The sequence below is a fragment of the Paramormyrops kingsleyae genome, chromosome 18 (genome assembly GCF_048594095.1).
Source record: "Paramormyrops kingsleyae isolate MSU_618 chromosome 18, PKINGS_0.4, whole genome shotgun sequence".
NCBI lineage: Eukaryota > Metazoa > Chordata > Actinopteri > Osteoglossiformes > Mormyridae > Paramormyrops > Paramormyrops kingsleyae.
This window is the reverse complement of record NC_132814.1, coordinates 5,202,749-5,223,651: the sequence shown is the minus strand read 5'-3', so window position 1 is coordinate 5,223,651 and position 20,903 is coordinate 5,202,749. Positions and strand designations below refer to the sequence as shown.

Genomic DNA, 20,903 nt, shown 5'->3' with positions numbered 1-20,903 from the left:
TGTATACAGCACAGTAGAGAGTATACAGTGTTCGTGACTTTGGCTCTCAAAGGCCGGGCGCATTATAATATTTAGTTACTTGTGTTGTTCGTGAACGTTAGTTCTTTCCGAACGAATATTTTAAGTGAACGAATTGATCGCGTCCGCACTGTGCGGTTATTCGTTAGGTCCTTCAATGAGTCTTAACTTGGGTATGAAAGAATCCTTTTCTGAGAGCACGACCATAAGATCGAGCTATTATAAAATTAAACAATAGTAAAGAATATTAACTGGGCTATTTTACATCGTTCAAACAGTTGTTCGTGTATTAATAATTATAAAATCTTAAAAAAATATCTTAGTGCAAAAAAATGACTTACAATCGTACTTTTAATCTAACTATCCAGTTCACTCATTAAGAAGGAAGGGACAGAAGTAGCCCAGATCTTGAGGGCGCACAGCTGCAGTCGGTGACTTGCGCGATTTACGGAACGAACACAAACATGACGACGTTTAAATTTATAGTATTGAAAATGACGTTTTCAGTGACATTGTTTTTCTGTTACCTAGAAACTTCTGAAGACTCGTGATTTCTGGGAACACTTTATGTAGCTGAACACACCCCACTAATAACTATTGAACTGTTGTGTCGTCTTGTGGCAGGGGGCGTAGGAGTCGAGGGGAAGGGGGCGTGAATCCCCCAGTATACAGTTTGGCTTCATTCACCCCCCAAGTAAATAGGTCTTTGTGTATAGATTATTAAATTGATCCCCCCTTCCCATATCAAACTAAACTGTTGCTCATGGCAACAGTAGATGCTCTTCTTCCGTATTTTACATTTATCTATAGTGGAATGTGATTTTTATTTGACTAGATCTTCTGATGTTACATTGTAAAAATGTTTTGTGTAGCTACAATGTTGCAATGCACTTGTTATTGGTTGTAAGCTCTGTCAGCGATCATACGTATACGGCTGGCTCATTGACAGTTATATGCCTGTGATGTATAGTATTGTCTGCGCGTCACTAGACAGGACTTCCGATTAAATTACTAGTAGATTTCTAGTAGCTCTCTAGTAGATGGCGGAGAGGTGAATAGCAACGTATGCGCCACAGGTTGCTTTTCTCAGCGGCACTGGGGTACTGCGTGTTAAAGGTACATTTTAAAAAGGGTCATCCCATGAAAAATAACTGATTAACGATTTTCATACTCAAAAATTACATACATCCACACAGAACCTCAGCGGTTTACAGATCTATTACTGATGCCGCACTAGTATTTCAAACATAAAACTACAGCGCAGTTAAGCTGTCCTGCAACCATATGAGCGTACCAGGAAAATCTTATAAATTTCCCTGGGGGTGCCCTTAAATGTGAGACTTCTAGTAAAACGACTAAGTGCACGTATAAAACAACATTGTAGATAGAGCCATTGCGCTGCCTTGGCGGAACGCGTTACTACGGTAGCCCTGAAGAACATAATACAGCACATTAAGAAAACCCAAATAAAACTATAAAAAAAATATTTAAGAAACTGGGGGAAATAGGTACATGACACGGTACGTAGAGAATCATTTGGCTGTTATTTTCTCCTGGAGGGAATATTATATTATGCTGGGGCTGTAGTGTTGATTCTCCTTCTTGCTCTCCTGGTCTGAGCAGCAGGGGAGGGGCTGTTCAAACAGAGCCAGGCAACAGACCCTCAACCTGGACGCGCCGGGCAGAGTAGGGGCCTTGTTGGTGGGGTAAGAGAGTATGATTTGTAATAGATTAACCAGCCACAGGATAGAGGCCCATGCCACTCCAAATTACCCCTCTCACACATGACCTTTTACTTACATACCTCTGCTCTCAGGTGACAGTAAACATGCTTACACACACATGTTCATGACCCTTCACACAGCTATTTCATGACATACATCCCTGTGCACATGTACATATATTTTCAGATTCATATTTGGGTTGGAAGGTACCTCTGAGGTCCACCAACCTGTCTAGATATCAGTCCTATTTCTATCTCTTATATGTTTGGTATCATGAGTGCATGATGCAGTGACTGTGTACAAAACAGCAGGGTCAAGAGGTGCGTAAAAATTCCTGAACAATCTGTGACATCCTGGCCACCATTTAAGAAGTCAGCAGTGTTTTATTTTCAGTGACATGGACAGACTTCACTAAAATCAGTCTCCAGACAAATTCAGTCTTTATTTACAAGACAAAGTTAGAGAGGCATAGATTTTTTACACAGTTAGGGGAGCAAGTCACTGTACAGCAAGGTCACCGAGCAATGAGGAGACAGGGAATCTAAGCATGAGAGAGAGACTGGCTCTCCGGAGCTGCCAACACTTATTTCCAGCCTCTGCTTTCAGTCTTGCCTTTGCTCACTGCCTTTCCTGTGCAGCGGCTATGTTTGTTTTTAGTACAAACTCGTACATATATACTCCCAGCCTCACCCATGTTAGGTGCCACCATAAAGGGAACCAAGGCATCTTCTACACCAACAGGGTCAATATCAGCTTGTGGCATATGTTCCCATCCCTTGGAATCCTCTTCCTGCGTGTTCTCCTGTAGGTCAGAGCTGGGCCCAGCAGCTCTTCAGCGGGCAGCTTTAGCTGGTGAACATGGACTTAAAGCTCGCCGGTGAAGAACTGCCGAGTATCTCCAGCAGCAGGGATACAGACACACGCATGTCTGGGTCTGCGTGGGGGTGCAGACCTGGTAGGGACACACAGGGACAGTCAGCACAGGGCGGTCAAACAGCTAAACGAAACTTACCACCACTAGGGAGGTCCATCCCAGAAGGATCCCAACCATACAGACCCCCTGCTCTCCTTCAGAGGCTTCAGCGTAGACCAGGGTTTCTCAACCCGGTCCTCGGGGACCACCAGACGGTCCATGTTTTTGCTCTCTCCCAATTCCCTGCCAATTGGGAGAGAGCAAAAACGTGGACCGTCTGGTGGTCCCCGAGGACTGGGTTGAGAAACCTTGGCGTAGACCAATGTTTCCCCAATGTGGTCTTCGGGGACCCACAAAGAGTCCACATATTTGCTCTCTCCTAGGCTGCTGGGAGGGAGCAAAACATGGACCAGATTGGGAAACACTGCTTTAGAGGGTAATACATAGACACACGGACCATCTCTGACAGCAAGCCAGCAGAATAGTACGAACAGGCAGGGACCCACCATGGGAACAGCTCTACACATACAAGTTCCTAACAGAAGGGCAAGTGGAGCTGGAAGGGCAGAACTACTGCCGTCCCCAGAGGTGGAAAGTTCAGGTTCGGAATGTACAAATCCAGACCAAGATTTTGTTTCAACCAACCCGTTAAGTATAGACAATCACAGTCAGACAGTACTCAACTGGTTGGCTGAAACAAAATCTTGGTCTGGATTTGTACTTTCTACCTCACTTAGACATTCACGCAAGAGTCACTTTGATGTACTACTTGAAGGTCCATGCCAGTACTCGCTCTTTCTGTGAATTTACATGCAGAGTCAGCTGCAGAAATTCCAGCCTGTTTGTGTCAACCCTGAACAGCCAGCTCTCTAAACTAGTCCAGGGCCATGTTTGTGTCCTTGTTCTGTTCCTCTACTGAACAAGATGCTATTTTCTGCATATTATTTGTAGTCAAAGGATATCCCATATTTAAGTGCTTCAGGTTGAACACATGCATGCACACACAGTCCGTGTATTCATATCTTTATGGGGACTCTCCATTCATTTATATGGGCATAACCCTAATCTGAATAACCTTAACCCTACCCAGCCCTAACCTTAAATAACCAAACCAAATACAAGACGTTTGGCATTTTTTGATTGCAGTCACAGATTTTTATAAAACTGAGGTTACCCTTGTGGGGACTGAAAAAATGTCCCCACGGGGTAAAAAGTTAAAGGTGTATGGGGAAAATCTGGTCCCCACAATGTAATGATTACAGAAACATGTATAAATAGATACACACACACACACACACATACAACCAACAGCCCCCCTGATACCTAAGCCCACAGGTCAGTGTTGTATGGTCATGACAACATTACCAAAATCTTACTGTATCTCAGTTTCCCCCAATAGATTTTCCAGCAGTCAGCTGCTGAACGGTCGAAGGGTGTCAGGTCGCCGGAAGCCATCGGTGGTGGAGCGCCATGTGGGTGTCCCTTAGTGGCCAAGAATCTAATCAGGGCTGAGGCGCAGAGAGCTGCCAGTCACTCAGGAAAACAGCTGGAGGCAGGACAGCTCTGCAGCAGTGCCAGCGGAGGGACAGTGACAGCAGGGTGACCTGACAACAAGCTTCAGACCTGGTACTTGGATTACCCAGCCTGCCCCAGACCAGGAAGCAGAGATCAGGAGGGAGAAGTCAGGCACACTGGACTTCCAGATTAACACTGACACACAGGCTTTCAATCTGAGGGAATGGGGAGGGACACACACATGCACAGTGGGCCTCAGGATTTAAAAAAAAAAAAAAACCCAAGGGCATATGAAAGCACGTAGAAAGGTTGTCATGGACAAGGCATTGACAATGTAAGGGTGTTTCAGATCCCATAACATCAAACAGCTGAGGTACATGGAGCCAGGTGAAATGTCAGTCACTATCAGTCACTTTGGGAGGAGAGAAAAAAAAAAAAAAAACATTTCCTGAGCATTTGTTTCTGAACTGTACAAGGACAGCAGCACTCCTGCTACAATTTAAAGCTGCCGTGTTTTTGTGTCTGAATGTTTAAGTAACCGTACATCCAGCTTCAGAAAGGAAATGGCTGAAGCAGAGTGACTACAGCACAGTAGGAAAAGTCTGTGGCAGGGATGCTTCACATTTACTCTGGGTCTTAAATTTCACATTGTTCCAGGCTGCAACAGGACTGATGGTCAAGGCCCCCTAGTGGCCATACAGTTTTGGCCCGTATCCAAAGGGCCTAATCAAACGATCAGGGTCATTTCATCCTCCCAGTCATCTGCAGCAAACACCACCCCAACCCAAGTCAGACACATGACGATGCCCCACTGGGTGTGTGTCAAGCGACGCTGATTGTCAGTGTACTAATCTTGTCTGACATCACTTTGGCAGTGCATCCTGGGTATCTTAGCAGACATGCAAAACTACATAATCTGTCCAAGCTTGTCACCCCCGGGACCGGGAAGGCAATATTGGGTGGGCAAGCAGAAATGCCTGAAGGCTGGGGATTCCAGGGGTGACCTAGGAGCAGGACATTGCCGTGAAAAAAGGCTGGACTTATACCTACAGACACAGAATGACAGTGCAGATGCAAAATGGTACAGTAAGTAAAACCAGCTATAATTCAAGTCTGCATATTATATGGGTCAGAAGACTGGGAAAAGGCCTGCCACATTTGGATGAAAGGACACCACAAATGCTGACCCCGAAATCAGTCGACAAAGGACACAAATTTACAATAATAAACTGAAACAATGGACTTGTATCCATCTGGGATTTGATCTCCAGCCAACCACAGAAGCAGAAATACCACCCCAAGGGTTTGGGTAAGTAGTATTGTAGAGTTAGCAATCACATGATGCTGATCGCTGTAGCCATGGATACTGCAGGTAGCTCATGGGGTGACATAGTTCCGGAGCGTCGTGGACACAATGTCATGGCCACAGACATCGGAGTGCGGGATTATCTGAGCTTGTTTGGGTTTCAGCAAAAAAATCCAATAACTGGAAATATTTCAATAGAGCAGACCATTCATTTTTCAATCCTCACTCATACGACTGTCCAACCAACACAAATTAAATAGAAAAAGACTCAACATCACCACCAAAACCTGTTCAGGTTAATTGGACAAATCCATTTATCCCAAAGGTAATCAGGGCTAATTAAGTTCTCGGCATGAATTATTCCCATTGTAACCCAGATGCCTGAACCCCCAATTCATACAAGATGCAACAACTCCTCCTTCTTCGTGAGATAAGGAATGTTTTCCTGCAAAATTATGATTATACTTTATTGATCCCTGTGGGGAAATTCTCTTCTCGCCTACCCCATCTTGCCCTCTGTAGGTGAGAAAAAGCTTGGCAGTGAAGGACAGCCACCAAACAAACAGTCTTTACTTCTGCTTCCATAACTGTACCCACATCTCTGACCAATCAGGTACCTGAGAAAACCAGCAACTAATTACAGTACAGTAAAGCAGTGACTAACCTGGGCAAAACACTAATGGAAGCAGGAGAAAAATAACCCCAGATCATTATAATGTGTGGATTGGCTAAACCTTCCCTGCCACTAGCTTATCCGGTTACCATTTGGAACACTTTGCCTGGTTAGTGACCTCGGTACCAGCGTAAACCCAATTCCCCACAACATTAACACAGAGGAGAGGCACTGTTTAATGTGGCGGTACTGTAATCCGAACGACACGGCACTGTCCAGCAGTAGGCAGAATCAGCACAGCCGCGAGCCGCCTTGCACTCCATGGCGGCCTGAGCGACAAGGACGGCCGGAGGAACAGTGTCAACGGGCAGCTGAGGAACAGCAGGGAGGGGCACGGCAAACCGGCCGTCGGCTCCCCAGGACAGACCACAGTCGCGTCTCATTATGGAAGAAAAAAAAAAAAAAACTCAGACAGCCGCCTCCTGTCATTCCAAACAGATGGGGAAACTGAACGCAAAATGCCAAGTCATGCTGGCTCGTAAAGAGGGAAAGACTGCATTTTCTAGACTCCTCGAACAAGACCACAAGGTTCTACACGTTAGGCGTGTGTGCAGGAATGGGGGAAAGCGGGGTTAACGACCAATCTCCACCTCCCACACACAAGGGAGAGAAGGGAAAAGTATTTGAACTGTCCAAAGTGTTAAGTCTAGTAGTTGCATAAGCGTGAGTTGCATCAAACTTACATAATTCCTGTTTCCAATTAAGAGGGAAAGAGAATTTTAGGTTAGCTTTTGCGGCCTGCGCAGGCGTCTCGGGCCGTTACAGCGCCCTGAAGGAGAAACATGTTCGCGATTTGTCCGGCAGTGAAAGATAAGGCCGTTTCGCAGCTTTCAGGGCCGGACCGGAATTTCCCAGGAGTAACGCAAGAGCAGGATTTGATCCAGGGCGAATCCAACATGCGTGTACTTTTCCTGAAAATACTACGTTTACTCTGTATCTTCTGGTTAGTGCCAGACTCGGGAGAGTTGTTTTTCCTCCCCCAATAAAAAATTAAGCTTCCTATTAAATAAAGCAACAGTTCATTATATTGGCTTTGGGGTAAAGCTGATCACGTAGCATCGTGAAGGGTGCGGTCTGCAGGAATTCACCTTCAGGCACTGGGGGTGTACTCTGTCAGGATTTGTTTAGTTTAAAATTATACTGCTTTAGTCCACATCTACGGAAGGTTTCCGTGACCAAGATAGCCAATTAGGGGCGCTAGCGTTAAAAAACCAAGCCACACCGGCTATTTAAATCTACATTTAACCTTAAATCCCGCGACCCTCAACAGGAAAAGCGGTTAGAAGACCGATGGTCGGAAGTAATCCTAAATTAAAACTCAAAGGCCTGTTTGATCTTAATTATTTTATATCCGTACAAGTTAGGGAGGACGGCTTTGAAGTACGCACCTAACTTGATTTGAGGGAAACACCTGGATATTAAATGTTAAATGTAAAAAATAATGGGGGAAAAAACGTAGCGACATTTTGAAGATAACTCTCCAGAACTTTCCGGTTTGGTCTGGTCAGACGATCCCTCGGCACCCTGGAGACAGTGTGCTGGAAGGACCGGTCTGGTCCAAACGCACTGGCCGCAAGCGCTTACTTCTAGGAGAACAGGGTGTTTCCCTGGCCCGCAATCCGGTGGCGAACTGCGAGCGACGTCTTGGATAATATCCGCCGGTTTCAGCCTCGGCTGAAATAAGGGAGCATTTCGGTGCGGTACATTGTAACAGTTGGTAAAGTGCGAGCCGGGGAGGGGGGGCAGCCAGCTCGGCAGCCTCGCCTCTGTTATAGACGCTACCTTTTATAGAGTTCTCTTCGCTTTAGACGCACATGCACGGACAGCTTGGCCTCTCTGCTTCCTGAAGGTATCTGTACCTACTTTCAGTCCCGACTCGTCTTCCGCTATACCCAGCGCTATCAGGATCAAGCATCGAGGGTCACTGGTAGACTTTTGCCACCCGATATGGGGAGGGGGGCTGTTTTACCACATCGCTGTCACCCCCCACCCATATTTTTTTTAATAACGTTTATCTCCCAGCAGCATTCGGTTTTGTTCAGCACCTAGTCTCACTGACAAATCCGGCCATTTATTATCGTAGTTGTAACTATATTCGGCCTAAATTTCGAAAAAAAATTAAAACCCCTCGGTAACTTCATCAGAAATCGACACCGAACGAGCTGCGTAATATGTTGGCCAATTTTAAGGTGTGTGAGAAAGAAAATGGATTTAACGCAAACGCCGACTGAATAATAAGTCATTCTATCGATGTACGGAATCAATAAGTCGTGAGGAAGGAATTACCGAGACAGATTTTTGACCCAAAGCCCCACCTTAGCCCTCGCTCAACTCGGGACAATTCATGAAAAAGCGGAAAAATTCCACGGACTGAACGTCACCGTAACTAAAACGGGTGATATTCTATCCGTTTATAAGTTTCTTGGTCTACTTACGCAGCAAAGTTGAGCTGTCACCATTCCCTTAACCCTGGATTTAGTCCCACTTCTGTCGGTTCTCAAGGTTCCCAACGCAGGTCCCAGCCCGACTGCCTCCCAACCGGCTTCTAACTCCGATCAGCTGGCCGGGCAGATGACGCGATCAGCCGCGGCTGGCCAATGGAGCCGGACGTCAAAGCCCGGCGGTGACGCCCGTCTCCTAGTGCGCGTGAGTGCCAGGCGCACGAGCCAATGTCCTCTCTCACGGCAATCCGTGGGACCGGACGCGGACGGCTGGCCAGGCGAGCTTAATCAGGAACACATGCGGTTTGACACTCGGATCATTTTGGTTTTATTCCAGCGTCTACGAACACGTCGAACAGCCCAGTGAAACGCGGCCCGGAGCTTCTCATTTCGGGGCGTGTGCTCTTTAAATATATGGACTACACTTCCCAGCAAACGTTTACGTTGGTGTGAGCTGGCAGTATTTTCGCTGAACTCACACCTTATTTAGCGCAGTTACATGTTTATTTGCTTGCTTATTTACTACCCTTATTTCATTAGAAATTCGCATAAATTAAGCTAAGTATATATACTTGGTGGTGCATAAGGCCCCAGCTCACGATTTTACAACTGAAAAATACTAGAACTAGTAATAGCCAACCCAGGATTGAGATGATTTAGGTTATATTTATACTATCAGTCGTTTGCAGGGAATTAAACGGAATCGTTATAAATCATAATGACGTTGATACTTAACATGTTTTTGAACTGTCCTAACTAATAAATCTAAAAAACACACATGGACTGGCCTTAATTACGGTCTCTAGGCCTGACATTTATACAAGAATTTTCACCTTTCAAAAGTGTATTTTTCTACCGCGTTAATATTTCATTAAGTTTTTTACATGGACATTGGAACGTAGAATTGGTGTTAAGTCCCACTGTTGTGGAATACAGCGATTAATGTTTCACCAGGTGATACTAGATGGGAAACCAGTTAAATAAGGACAGAACTTCAATATGCAGCGTCCCCTGGGCTTCTGAGAAACAACTAGTCGCCCTGGGTTTCAGAGTTTATGAAACTGAAACTACACTCAGATTTACCCTATAGAATGAAAATGCGTAATGTTATAATTATACGTTAATACACGGGTGCTAAATTTGTATAATCATAATGTTTATTCAGCATACACATTTCTGTATTTGTATATTATGGGCATAAGCCTCAATTAGTATAATTATAAAATTACTGAACATGACTCATCCCATACTCACTGAAATGAACAGAATAGGCTAGATAACACGTCTCGGTTCTGAAGACGACGAGGAGGAGGTGCCTGATGAGCGGCGTGGTGAACCACGTGTCTGTGCCAGACGGAAACTGGCACGAGTCGCTGACGGGAAACGTGTCACCTCATGACGAATAAAAAATGTTTCAAAATATTCCATGCGACTTATTTTCTTTTCCCCCAAAATATTTAGAGTTGAACGGATATTTTTAATCAAGTGGCATTGACTTATGAACGAGCCACTGAGGTCTGTCGGCACATTTTTTTTTCAATAAAATATGTATCTCATTATTAGTAGAAAATAAAATGATTATCTTTGACTATAGTCTATTGTTAAGTCTCACTGTTAAGCATAAGATTTATTTTTCAATGTTATGTAACTGTCCTTGTTGTCTTGGCTCAAACACAAAACAAAACCTGAACTTCTACTGATGTTTGTTTTTCCGTCAATGTGTTTCATCTGCGCAGAATCTTTGATTCTAATAAACTCTGTTTTCTTAGTGCATGATGAGATATCGCAATAGCTTCCTCATGTTTAGCCCAAAGTGGAGAACGGGCAGGGGTAGGGATGGGGTCTTGCCTTCTGCTAGCAAGGACTACTCTGAGAGGCTCATCTCAAAAGGAAACAGCTAGCACTCTCTGGAACCTTGCTTACTGGCTATGCACGGCACATATACATGTAGATGTAGGCCTCCCGTTACCCTAGAGCTGCACTATGGCACTTCAGACATATGCAGGTCTCACCCTGTCCTGCTTTTCTGTATAATTATGCACCATCCATGTTCCTCTGTGGCTGTTTCTTCCACATTGGTGCTATGTAGATCTACTGCCCCAATGTGCTGTCCAATCCTATGGATTCTTTTATTCATGAGAACGGTGCCACGACAAGTTGTGATTTAACGTCTTGGCTTATCATGCAGTGTTTCGCACTGGAAGGGGGCCAGGGCACAGAACCAGGGGGAGCAGAATTACAGAAGGTATGATTCACATAAATCTTCTGCAAAATAGAGTGATAGACCTGTGTTGTAAGTCCTCAGAGGGGTACGGGGTAGAGTGGGCCATTGAACAGTAAATGTATAAAGACAGGCCATCTCTTGTATTAGATGGTAATCCACAGTGTGTGGGATTACGCAGTACTGTCAATTACTGACATGTTTAAACAACTTCCCATTAGCTTCAGCCTCATCGTAATTCACAGCACACAGTCAATCCTTTCCAGCATGGCTTTCGAAACCTTGTTTCTCCAACCTTTGCTGGGAAAAGTCTCCATGCTATGGTCTCATGTCAGAGGTCAATGTTCCATTTTGGAACTTTAAGTGCATGGACATTTCTACTGGAAGGTTTACTCCATAGCAACAGGTGAGTAAAACTAGGGTGTTTAAGGAAATTCTTTCCTCCAAAACCGACATTTGGAGTAGGTAAGGAGAGGGTCAAGCTGGATATGTGCATATTCAGTCTTACAGGGGATCATTCACTGGATTCCCAGGTACCCTCTTTTGGAGGTCAATGTGACTTTAAGAACCATCTGTGGCAAAGGACAGCTGGTTCACAGATACTCACGGCCAATCAGAAAGAACGGTGTCAGAACCTTCAGCCAATGGGAGGTCACATTGGGTGAGGCTTGCAAAATTAGCCTGAACAAAGTGACTCAGCAGAGAGGTGTGTGACAGATGAGGCTCAGCTGCATTTATAAAGGGTTGTTGCTTGCTTCCAGTAGTGAAAAGATCGAAATCTCAGGGAAAAAAAACAACACCCCTCCCCTCATGCATTGTAGCACTGACATTCAAGGCAAGCAGGTTTTTAGTCATTGGGCTTAATGTTTTTGCACCACATAAGATGTCTTGTTGTGCAGTGACTCGTGAAGTACAGCGCTGTTACAGTGACAGCCCTACTTTTACTGGAAAGAGTTTACTGTGATTCAGCAGATATACTGCGGTTCCTGATGTTACAGAAACACTCCCACCTTCACTGGAAGGAGCACTTTGACTCAGCAGATTCAGGGATATTACTGGAGTCACACTAATGCGGCTCCTCACACTGTGTCTTGGCTCACAGCTTGCCCATGCAGCCAGAAAGCTCCAGGCGAATGCTGATCTAGTTCTTCAGATATCATCCCTGATTTCTGTGCGCTGGATAGACGACAGAAACAAACACTCTGTTCTTTTGCTTGTTTATTTCTTGCCTTCATTTTAAATACCCGGATTCCGACCAAGCACATAAAATGTCTGGAGTTCGTATTGTAGGAAAATCCAGAACACAATAACGCAAAGCGTTCTCTTTCAGCCCGTGCATTTGGCACAGAGACAACGCCGTTTTACGAGCGAAACGAGGCCAGCAAGTCTGGAAAGTTCCAGAAGCGTGAGCTCTGCCGGGAGTGCTCTTCTAGACGGAGCTGCCATCGTCAGCAAGGCTCTCCTCTGTGACAAGGAACCTGCTATATATACACAAACTCAAGGCCCCAACCCCCCCTGCCAGTGCACTAAGTGTTTGTACATCACTGTGGGGTGGGGGCGTCCTCTAATATATAGCCTGGAAGTTGTTTGGTCAGATATTCTTGACCTTTCAACAATTCAGCTTTTTATGAAAGCCAAACATCTTGGATTCAAAAACCAAACCATAAAGGGAAACTATATGAATCTCCTAAAAACAAACACCAGGTATTTAAAATATATTCAAAATGTATACATCGTTTTACAATTCAACATGATTTTTGCATAATTGGTAATACCTAAATAAAATTTTATTACTTAATCAGTAATAAACTAAATACATGAATGAATGCTAGAAAAGTTCAGTAGTTTATTAATACTAAATGAATTAGTGTGATTTATATGTTGGGGTGAATTTTTTCTAGTATGTTGACTTGCATTGTGCTTTTCCATATGATGTGCTGAGAGATCGGAGAAGACTGCACTGTACCCACACCAGGAAACATTCACACTGCTAGAGGAGGCTGAGATTTCGCTCTTCCACGATGATACTGGGGACTTGGCTCTTGCCTCTTGTGTTTAACTGTGCAACATCGTAACTTCCACTCCCCGTCATCACCTTACTGATGGTGCCTGTCATTTTAGAAACGCTCTCATTATGACAGAATGCAATTAATATTTAAACAAAAAGGAGACTCTGTGAGGAGACATTGGTTGGATTTCATCCTGAGAGCAAAAGCTGAAATCAAACCCAAAACACAACAGCTCCTGGTACCTCGGTTTGATGAATGACATTCCCATAACTGTTTTTCTGTAGTTCCTTGGTTATTTAATGCTCTTATCCACAGTGTCAGTGGTCACAGTACTCTCTTCTGCAGAGATAACACGTTTCCTGTCACATGATTATGGTGATTATGGGGCATCGGACAAAGCAAAACAATTTACTTCGAGGAGAAGTCATACGTGAAATTTTAGACAGTGCAATCACGCAACGCCCTTTAGAAGGTCAGCTGGCCGTGGCAGCCTGCGATTCAGCCGTGCCCTTTCCCACTGCATGCATATTCAATGTGTCACCGGGTGCCTCTCAGCGCACCGAGCGAAATCCAATACCGGTCCTGTGACTTTAAGAAACGTCACCATAGCCATCAGCTGATCGCATGAACTGAATAACCTTCCAGAACGAATCAGCTGTTTCCATATCCCGGCCATGTGACCCCTCCCCCACGCAGCCCCACCCTCTTCCGTTTCTCGTGCTCTTTCTGGAAATGATGCAATGAAAAGTTCGCTTCAGATGTGGAGGAAGTAGAGCCAAAGGGTGTAACGTTACCTTTCTCAGCAACTTTGTGTTGTCCACTCAGTACCACCATCTGCACTCGGTTCAGTTTTTCTATACGAATTTACTGCACGAATGTTCCACCAGTAACAATTCTATTTTTAAAAAATCCGCGTGTTGCGTTACAGTTCAGGTCGGTGCTCTTCGATCCCGGTCCTGGTTCAGCTGTGAGCCTGGAACATTAATCCTGTTTGCTTAATAAAGCGCTTCCGTGGCCCAGCCACGATCCTGGAACGAACCCATAGTCAACATGACTTACATACCTTGTCTTACTTGTTCCGGTTATATAAAAGTTCACTGCCACTGAACTGTAATGGATAATTGAAAATAAAAATCTGTTCATAAATGGTCTCCTATCTAAATGAATATTGTAATCTAAAGTGTAGGGATGATTCCTGGGGCAGGTGGGGTTCGTTGGACGGCCCCCAGTGTCCCAGGAATCATCCCTACACTTTAGATTACAATATTCAATATTCAATAACAGGGTAAAAATTATGGCCATTATTTTAGCGTGAAGTCTAAATTAATATCAACAAAGAGAATTTAATAAACAATTCTAATATTTTCACTTTACTGTAGAAAACAATACACAAATAAAGCAAATTTGTTGTACTATGTAATCAGCCCAGCTCAAGGGCCCCGGGCAACTGCCAGCCTTGCCTGTCCTGTCCCTACACCCATGCCAACGTGCACACAGAAAGAAGCGTTTGTTTCAGTTTCTCTACCTGAAAAGCTGAATGGTTGCTTACAAGGGAATAAGATGCTTTCATTACAGAAAACAGTAGATAGCTTTCATATTTAGGCTCTGCACCAGTGGTGCAAACAAGGATGAGAGGATAATGGACACTGGGAGCAGCAAGTCCGTTACAGGTAACGCCTGTATGTGTCATGTGCCACACAGGTGTCCTGTCCTGCCTGTTTGGTCATGCAGAGGTGATGCTGATTCCAAAGACTCAAGACTTCACAGCAGAAAGGTCAAATACTCAGAACAGCCATGGTTCATTATTAATTAAGCACACACTCTTCACTAAATATTTAACTCCAGAAGGACAGTAGGTGGCATGGTAGTTATGGGCAATAAGGATCTCAATTTGTTTGATCCAGGCTTACTTTTTTTTTTTGTAAAATGTTCATCTGAAACATTATGAACTAAACTAAAATGCAATTCATTTTTTGGAATAGAAACTTTTCAGAAATTCGTCTTTAAGATAATTACCAAATCCAAATGAATGGAGCATTGAAGATCATAAATATTTGAATCCATAGTTCCACAGGTGGACTTTCCCAGACACTGAAACAGAACGTCAGTGTCACATAGTCATACAATATGTAGTGTCTACGTGTTTCTGAATAATTGGTGTCCCCAGTAGTGGTTCCCTGTACATCTTATAATTAGGGCTGTCAAAATTAACGGGTTAACGCGGATTAATCCATCATCATGATTAATCTGATTAAAATTTTTAACGCAATTAACCCATCTGCAGCGCAGAATGATTCAAAATCACTGAAATGTCTCTGTCAACCCATTTCGGGTAGTTTTAGTGCGTTCCATTTCCCCTCGGAACTTGTATTCCGAGTCGGATTCCGGAGTTTTGAAGCCGGAAGTGACTACATGCGCTCCCGTTTCTCGAACATCCGAAAAATTTCTCGGAGCAGCACAGAGGATCCCGAGTTCAGAATCCAAGATGGACAGAAGGGAAAGTTGTAGTCTTATACTGTTTAAGCACTACTTCTCATTTGTGGCTCATTAAATCGGTTGCACACGCTATACCGTCCAACTTATCTGTGGATGTGTTGCTACGGAGTTTTATATGTAAAGCAACACACGTAATGTGTTATCATCTGATATTGCTAAGAATGGCAATTAACCGGGCTAGAATTGGATTTCATGATTAGTTGGATTATTTGTCGGATTTACGGTAGTTCGTGCTAATTGTAAGCGAACGAAGATAAAGACCATTTAAACTGAGGTACCTTAAATCCGACAAGTTGTCCGGCTACGCAAAAAATCTTGCTTTTTGATATGGGTCTATGGTATTGCACTTCTGTGGCAGATGGAATGCATCCGACTCATGTTCAAGATGTTCAATAAACATGTTAAGTGCATATATATTCCTTTTTTCTTGAGTCTGTTTGCTCATGCAAAGTGAAATGTGATTAATATAGATTAAAAATGAATGATATTTAATCATGATTAATCAAAATTAATCCACAGGAACCCTGTGATTAATCTGATTAAAAATTTTAATCATTTGACAGCACTACTTATAATATAATATAATATAATATAATATATGTGGTCTTTGGGACCTGTAATGGTGTTTTTGGCAGAGTGAGGGCAGAATCTGGGGGGGGGGTTGTTCATTCAGCAGTTTGTTTTCTTCAGCACAGAACATTCCATAGGAGTTTCTCCTGCACGATAATGTAACCTGGTCGGAACGTGCTGGACCGGCCAGCATGGCTCAGCATGGATCTCCTCAAGCAGGGGGTTGGAGGGGCGCCGTCTGTTCTTGAGTTCCACGGGTAAACAACAGGCTGCAGTTATCTTATCTTGGGTAGACATAGCTGCTGGAGAGCAGTGGAACCTAGCAGCCCGGCCTTTGAGCCGATCCCAGCTTGCCGGCACTGCTGGCTGCTAGCACCTGGGCTAACCTAGGTCACGCCTAGTTGCGTAAGGCTGTTCGTTGCACAACATGATGCATGGGGCGTGGGAGGTGGTGGAGGAGGTGGTGGTGGTGGTGGTGGTGGTGGGGGGGGGGGGGGGGCATTTTCTACTCAGCAATTATTTCAAAGCCCAAAATCTGCCACTAATTCCATTCTCATACTCCTCTGTGTGTGTTGCTCTCTTTAAACTCTGCTGTGTCCACAAGCCAAAACTCATTCTCTCATTCTACTTTGAAGCAGGGTCTGTTTGTTTTAATCACAGCTTCTGCCCTGGATCCCTCTGCTTACAGCAGAGTCTGTCATACACACGGGTCTGAATGGGAAACAGCCCTTCAGCCACCGTCATGTACCGTGAACGATAATGGCACACGGGGGCCACCCTCAGGAAGAAGCCAATCAGCTTGTAGATGTACTTCTAAGCCACTGATACTGTTTTCTTAATTAACCAGTTGATGTTCATCAAATCTTTATCACGTAAATATTAAATGTGTCCTGCCCCGATTGTCTACTCCTTCCATGTGCCACGCCCCCTCGTTAACCCCATGTGGATTCCCCGTGTTTACCAGCTGTTTCTGGCTGTTTTCATTAACCCTCTGTATTTTGTCTGCATTTCCGTTTGTTTCCCCAGTCCAGTCATTGTATTGTCAGTCTGTCTTTGCTTGCCTCTCCTTCGATTAAACCCCGTATTTCCCCGATTCCTGACGTCCTGCTCCTTTGTATGCATTCCGTGCGCCGTGCAGCGTGACAAATGTCTCTTCATATTCTCTCAAAATGACTGAGTGATATATATTTATACCCCCGAACTATTTATGCATATCATGCATCCTGTTAATTTTTAAGTCTTGTCCAGAACTATTTCAAATTTGGAGAAGTTTAACTTCTGTTAACATAACCAAGGCCTACACTGCAAGGCTTCATCCATTAATTAATTGTAACAGTTGCATGTCTTTTTCAAAAGAAGGTCGTTTCTGGGATTAGAACTGGCAATTTTTGTCCATTTCTGAGCCTTTTTTCTATGATCCCACCTGCTGTCTTTCTATTTGAACATCATCAACATAATTCTCAGGTCATTAGTGAGGAACCTTGTGTGGTTGCTTTTTTTTAATTTCAATTCTGCTTCAGTACTTTGCAAAGAGTACAAGTAGAAGTATTTTGCTGGCACCTTTACCTGTGGATTTATGAAGACTGTCCTTTTCAAGAATCAAAGTCAATTAGCTTTAAATATCCAGGTTCTTTGCGCGTGCAGTTTGCTTCGTCATGTTAAGAATTCAAACATAGTGACATGGACGTGGCACGGTATGTGTAATAAGCTGTGTGGACAGGTGTTTACATTAAGTGGTTATAGAGAACATATGGAAATGAGACAGACATTAGAATGCATGTAGTCTCAATAACGCATCACGGAAAAGCGCTGGTGACTGACGACACAAAACAAACACAGACTGATGTCGATGGAAAGTAATACCATGATGAATCACTTGGCTGTATGGTGTCAGAGGACAGCAAATAACTATACAGATGAATAAATATATACAACAGGAGTTTTTAAATTACACATCTGAGTATTTATCATAGTTTGGCAGGGGAGGTGGTCAAACACGATGAAGATGTTTGGGAACTTGGCGGTTCTGGTTCTGAGAGTCCGATAACATTTCCCCAAGGGGAATTTATTGACGAAGTGGGTCTTTCCTGCTCGATTCTTTGCCCTGGGGATTTATAGATTTGCAATGAAGGGCAGCCATTGCCTTTCTCCTCCCGTGTCTATGTTGCTTAGTGTATCACCACTGCACTGTGAGGTGGAGGATGGCAGCTGTGGATGTCTGTAGCATTTGAGTAATTTACAGGCATCAGGTGCAGTATATTCCTGATCTTATTGTTTATATTGTTGAGAACTGCATGGGTGGTGTGACATGCGAGATGAAGTAGGCTGAAGGATGGAAATGCAGTGGAAGTGCAGGACTTTGACAGGTTGGGGCCCAGCCTCATGCTTTCTGAGTGTCAGTGACTGTGATCCACTGATGGGTGGACAGTTTGATGTGTAGGAGTTATGGGTTGATGGAACAGAGATAGCTTATGTATTGAGGAAGTCCGGTATTTGTCACATTTCCCATCTTGCTGTCCAGGAAGGAGCATATGTATATACAGCTGAGAGCAAATTTTGGGATCAGAGAACAGATTCAGGCCTCATTCAGCACCCCTGGAGCACTTGGAGTTAAGGGCCTTGATTGAGGGCCCAACAGCGGTATGATCCCCCTACTGGCCACAGGATTCGAACCCACACTTTTCCAAACAAAGGCACAGAAACCAAATCTCCAGAGCTTCTGCACCATCTCACCATTGTTGAAAGCCAACACCAAAGAATCTACAAACAAAATCCTCACATATATGTCTGGGGAATACAAATGTTCTAGGACATTGTGTATGCACTATGCAGACTGAAGAGAGATGTCTGGGCCTGGGAACAATTTTTATCTGAGAAAGAGCGTTACATGAGGGCAGAAGCAAGTGTGTCTGTATTTAGTGAGGCTGAACATTTGTTTTCTTCTGAGGAACGGTGAAGATGAAGCAGGTAGGGGCTGAATGCTGATTGAAGCACTGCTTGAAGGGGTCAGAGACACTGAGCTTCGCTGGTCAGCAAAGTACAAGAGTATTGCGGGGGGGGACCTGGACAGGGTTGGCTATGCAATATCCAACAAAGGTATAACACCCCCCCACACACACACATGCACCTCCTGAACCATAATCACCTTCCGCCCCCAGCACATGCAGTGCCAGACTCAGTCTTTGGCAGGATGTAATTGTGCAGGACTGGCTCTGGTTGTCCTTATTCATTTACCTAAAGAAATCCATCCTGTTTAATCTATGCTGCTCATATTTGAAGAAAAGGACTAATACACTTCATTCCACTGGAATCATAATGGTATAAAAAGATCCAATAATTAGCAAGGCCTAGTACAGTCGGGCTAATGGAGTGAAATGAAACTCAGCGCACTTCAGGCCTGTTAGGAATTCAGTTTTATGGCCCTGGTCCCAAGAGGGGTAGTAGGCTGAGGTTCCGTGTTCTCGCTGAGGGTGACTTTCCCAGAAGGACGACCTGTCTGGCCACGCTCATGGGCCCCACACGCCCGAGCCAAGCAGCTTCTGCTGACACTCCCAAGTGCTGTGTGTTCAGTGCACGCCACGACTTGGCCTCTGGATCCTGAATGAGATTTGCATTTTGACCAAATAACAAGAATCGTTGAAATAACCTACTTCCTCCTAGTCACCCTGGGATTTTTTTGTTAATGCAACTGACATGCATTTCCAGGAACAAAAGTGCCTGAAGTGGGTGGGATGGTGGCACGGTGGTTGGCACTGCCACCTCACACTTTAGGGACCTGGAATCAAGTCTTTGTCAGAGTTCCATGTTTGTAGAATTTTGCATGTTCTCCCCGTATCGCTGTGGGGTTTCCTCTCTGTACTCCGGTCTCTCACCCACAGTCTGAAAACATGCTGAAGTTAATTACCAAATTGCTCATAGGTCTTCATGTGTGAGTGACTGGTGTGTGTGCATGACCTGCAACGGGTTGGCGCCCCATCTTGGGTTGTTCTGTGCCTTGCACCCTACCCTCCGGGATAGGCTCCGGACCTCCCGCAACCCCGAATAGGACAAGCGGTTTCTGAAAATGGAAGGAAAACTGCCTCAGTGCTTAAGATGTTTGTCTGTAAAGTCCATGTGATCATCACCTTAATCCAGTTTGAGGAGTTAACTCTTACTGTCTTTTCACAATCTCTCAATACTTGAGGGTCAGTGGCCAGTTAGCATGAAAACTTGGGGGTCTGCAATCACGCATATCCAGGTGTCATCTCCTGCCCACCATGGTTTCTTCCTGATGTGGCTTTAAGAAGCCATGCCTGGTGCTCTTTGAGCCTTTAACTCTCATTCCTGCCCTCATGTTAATCACTCCCAAATGCCTCCTGTTTGCTCCATGGTTGATCTTGCATTTAAGTGCTTCCCAGGTCTGTCACTGACGTTGTTACCCTGCTGTCCTCTGTAGCCCCTCGTTTGGGTCCCTTGTGATCCTGTTTTTTTCCCGTTTTGTTACTATAATCCCAATAAACTCCTTTTACTTTGAAACCTCACCTGCTCCCTCTTCCTCCATTCCCCTTGGATATGACACCAGGCCACAAATGGTCCACCCTGAGGGCTGAGAAGATGAACCATCTCTCAGTTCCTCTCTCACCATCCCGGTGTTTTCCGTCCTATTTTTACTCAGTGTGGGTTACAGCCGTTTTAAAGGCGGGCTAAATTTGTTGCCTAGGCAGTCGCCATGTGCCAGCATTATTTTTGGTGACCATGCCTTCTAAATGCGTATCTTGCACCCCGAGCCAAATGGGCACAGAACCATGCCAGCTGTCCGTTATTCCCGTCCGGTACCAATGCCGTGGATATTAAATGACATCCGCCAAGGAAGGAAGGGATGTTCGCTCCTTATGATGGATGTGATTGGATTACAGATAATGTACAGTAGCACATAATGAAAACCCTCCCAACAAGTCGAGATGAGACTACATGAAACTTTTTCTCACAATTATGACTGTATTCTTCATGTTAGATGTTCTATTTCAATTGCTAACTT

At 44.4% G+C, this 20,903-nt stretch overlaps 1 long non-coding RNA gene across 1 annotated transcript; it reads right to left on the bottom strand.

Moving 5' to 3' along the window:
* Window positions 1–2,165: 2,165 nt before the first annotated feature.
* Window positions 2,166–8,682, bottom strand: LOC111852904 (uncharacterized). The gene is made up of 2 exons (XR_002840346.2): window positions 8,585–8,682; window positions 2,166–2,694 (listed from the first exon to the last, which is right to left on the bottom strand). It is a non-coding gene; the product is annotated as an uncharacterized lncRNA (long non-coding RNA).
* Window positions 8,683–20,903: the final 12,221 nt, after the last annotated feature.